The following is a 4431-nucleotide window of genomic DNA, read 5'->3' on the forward strand; positions in this document are numbered from 1 at the left end:
TTCCATGTAGGAAAACACTCACTACACATCAAGCTGCACTCTTGTATTTGAAAATTATTTTCCACATCATGGTTTACCTAAATTCATGATTTCTCATTGAGATTCAAAGTTTTGTAGTGCATTTTGGACCACTCTTTTTTAAAATTTGGATAGTGCAATTGATTTTGCATTACATCTTGAATCTAATAGACAAACTAGAGAAACTAACTGTACACTCGTTAATTTGTTAAAAGGACATGTGCACTCACAACACAAAAAAGTGAGATGATTTCTTATACATTTTGTAATTTTCATATAACAACACCACACATTCTACCATTGCAAATCACCTTTTGAAGTTGTGTATGGATATTGGCTTCCTACGCCAGCTTCTTGATTGTTTAGCTTTGTTGTGGCTATTGATGATTTTTCTTTTGATTTTCATTCCATTTATGCTAATGTTTTTGTTTCCATAAAACACTCATAAGAACTATACACTAAGCACGTAAAAAAACATTGCCATATCATGTTTCAAAGAAGGAGATTATGTTATACTCAGAATTTAAAAGCATAGGATTTAAAGTGTTTATACTAAGTCTTATGTCTATTTGCTCCTCGCTTTTATGGACCATTTTGCATTTCACACGTCATCAATAATATATTATTTAAACTTTCTCTTTGATGAACCACCATTACTTATTGACCAAGAAGAGATACTTGTCTACAATATTGTAGTAAATCATAAAAATTAATTTATAACCTTCTAAAAGTATTTTTCTTCTTGATTTGGCCACTTAATTCCACAAAAAATAAAAACAGAATAAGTGAAATTGATTAAGTGCTTATGGACTATCCCGATCAAAGTCTTGGGACCAAAAGGAGAGAAGTTCATAAAAGAGCAAGGGTAATTGCTATTTAGTTATCTTATTCATAGGTACAGGTCAACTAGAGAAGCCTTGATCAAATATACGTAATAAACGAGTTGATCTAGAGCAATTATAGAAGTCTAAAAGTAAAAAGTAGTTGTGCTGAGTTCTAGTCATTAGAAAAACTCTCCAGACTCCAAGTATGAAGTATGGAAAACCTTAGGGTAAATTTCTAACTTGCCACAAAATGTTCAAATTTAGCAGGTTTTGGGAGTAGCTTGGTGGCACCTCCAAAGCATTGTGTTGAGGTTTTGCATAGAAGGTGAAACTTTTGAAATGTTTCTATGCATTCCAAAAGCCGGTCTGTCAATGGAGGGCAAGCTTACATGCTCAAGGTGAAGCTCCAAAGAGGTGGAAAGCTATGAGAATTGCTATTGTGAAGCAATTCCTTGCAAATGATACCAAAAAGTCCTCACGGAATGGACAAGCTTGAAGATGGCTCCATATGAGTCTATTCAAAAGTATGCGGATAAGTTTTGGGTGTTACATCTTAAAGACATTGTCTACAAGAAGATAGACTTTACATAACAAAATGTACAATTTTCCACTGGCCTATCCAAGGAGATGAGTGAGTATGTCAACTCACAAAAACCTAAAACTATCTTGGCGATCATACATCACACTATGGTTGCCTTGAGGATTCATTTCCAACAAGGAGTAAGAAGGGCTCAAAGCCAATGGAAGCCAAGGAGCCAGCTAAGCCAAAGGGGAAGAAAATGCAATGCAAAATTCTGTGTAAGGCTAATAACAACAACAACAATAAAGTAAAGACGAAGGAAAAAGGCTACAAAGGTAAAATAAAGTTTCGTCCAAAGAGGTTGAGCATTGTTGTGAAGAGAAAAAATGTTTCAAGTTTGAGTGAGGAGTAAGGTCATGCTTCCCAAGCATGTCCCAAAAGAAGTGAACGTAATAAACCTTTTAGAGCCACCATGGTGGAAGCTCTAAAAGAGAAAGGCTATTCCAAAGGATCACCACTCTCTTATGCTTGGGGAAAAGTAAGAGAGCATGATGCTTTCCTATTTTTTGACCTTGGCTAGCTACTAAGCTACAAATTTATGACTTCGAGATGGGAGATGTTGAACAAGTAGATGGAGCTTTCAAAGGGCGAGAGGCCTCAGTCACTCCATTGATGGGGAAGCTAAGGTTCCATGTGCAAAACTATGTCGAGAAGGAAGATTTCTTCATCTCTCCACTCAAACATGAAGATGTTATCCTAGGTGTTGGCACCATGGTTTGATTGCATGGCTACCACTATGAAGTTTCATGAAAGAAAAGTCTTCTTCCTATAGAGTGAAGGATGTTGTACTTGATGTAAATAGTGGGGGCAACACTATACCACTTGTAAATGACTCAATTTTTGGACAAAGTGATGAAAAGCTCTCTTTCTTGTTACATGGGTTTTGTCATTTTGGCATACATCACGTACATCTGCATAAAAAATACACTAATCTGTAGTATTTTCAAAAACCCCCATAGGGTGTACATTTGCCTCATTGGAATTTACATTCAAGTTTTCACCATTAAAAAGAGGCAGTAAACTGCATAAATGTCCTTTGAGCGTACATTGCTGTCTCTAGTACAAAAGCTGAACAGAATCTTTCACAAACACATCTCCTCCATGAAACCAAGATACATTTTGTTTGTAGATGGTATAACTCCCTAGAATGAATGGGCGTATATACAATGCGTGCAGGAAAAAAACCTCTTAGTGAGGGTACGGTAACATTTTTGGCTCTCCTGATCCTATCACACACGCTGTCAAGTGCCCAAGTTGGCCAAGCAATCTCTCTCTCTCTCTCTCTCTCATGGAATGTCAAGCGGAGGCCATCATGCTCAAGCACTTGGCTATGGATGCAAATCCAAGCAAGTGAAAGCTTCTCCTTCTTCATATCTACTACTCTATTATGCTAAGCTATGCTAAGAGATTGCCCTTAAGTAAGCGTATAGGGAATACACCTTTTCTTGCTTGAAAAATAGTTCCTTCATCCTCATCTACCTCTTACCCCGCAGTTCTTTCTCCCGTTGGGGTGTTTAGGGCTTTAGAAGGAGGGTTATACCATGGAATTTTGAAGAACACCATCTTCTTGGTTCAAGAAAATCTCCGTAAGAGCACAAGTTATGTTGTAATTAAAGCTCTCTTCGTGAGAGAATTATAATGCAAAGACATTTTGGAGGGGGGACCGGCTCCAAGCAAATCCGGTCCTCATCAAGTTGTGAATCTTAATTTGTGGTATTCTCTTTGAATTATGTGCATGATTTTAGTGTTCCAATGTGTAATTGTATAAAGAAATCTACTCAACACAACGTATAGTCTTCTCTTGTGTTTCTCTTTAAAAAATTATCCTTTCATATGTCAAAGTTTTGTTAAATCTAAGGAAAGAATTAGATTCTCTAACAAACCACCACTAGTCGCACTTGCAAAGTTTACAATAGATATTCTTGACATTTAAAGTTTAGCATGGAGAAGATGCCTATGGGAGATGCATGACAATTTCTTTCAAGATTTTTTCGACCTTCTCTCTATCTTTCATCATTCATTGCCACTTAATCTTCTCTTATGAGGAATTGAGAACAATTGCTATCCGTGATAGGAGAAATGTTGTGATTTTGTCCGCCCTCTCAAGTGATTGACCTTAGGCACCTAGAGGTCTGGTCAGGTATCATCATTTGAATGGGAATAACTGGACTTGTTTGTCTTGCTTGTTGTTCTTGTGATCAGTGGTTTAACTAAACTATGGATGAATGAATTGTAAAATGGAGCTGAAGAAGGTTTTCTAAGTACTCTTACATTTTGTTATAGTTGCTTTCATGGCCGCCACACAGTAATTTAGTTTGTACATAGTTTAGCCTTGAATAAGTTAGTTTAGAAACATTGCTCATGGGACGAACCTCTTGTAGATAAGTGGATGAGAATGGCATGATTGTAAAGAGAGGCCTAAAATTGACACAAGTTACTTTAATAAAATTATCAAATACCCAAGTGTAAAGATAATTGTGCCGTGCACTTTGGGGGCTAAAATTAGGCCATTGTTGAAATTATCAAATACCCAAGTGCAAAGATAATTTTGTCGTGCACTTTGGGGGCTAAGATTAGGCCATTATTGTGCAGACTCTCTCTCTCTCTCTCTCTAGTCTATGTGTTTAAGCTATTGATCTTGTTTACATCATTTTAATTATTCTTATCCCAATATTCTACCATAGTTGATCAATTGTGTGTCTTGCATGTCTACATTTGATTTGGATAGCTTGAAAGGTGGTGTTTACTCCCCTCAATCCGACAATAGGTAGTGATGAAACTCTTGTTCAAATATGTTGATGAATAGCTAGAACCAATTTCTTATCCAATATTTTGTCATTTTGTGTCTAGCATGTCTACATCTGATTTGGAGAGCTTGAATAATTGTGTTTCCTCCCCTCAATCCAACAACAAGTGCTGATGAAATTTCTGTTAAAAGATTTTGATGAATACATAGAACTTGTTGCATACACTAATTTCTTTTTACTCATGTTAAGTCCTCTCAATGAT

The sequence above is a fragment of the Adiantum capillus-veneris genome, chromosome 18 (genome assembly GCF_014529385.1).
Source record: "Adiantum capillus-veneris isolate H3 chromosome 18, ASM1452938v2, whole genome shotgun sequence".
Classification (NCBI taxonomy): Eukaryota; Viridiplantae; Streptophyta; class Polypodiopsida; order Polypodiales; family Pteridaceae; genus Adiantum; species Adiantum capillus-veneris.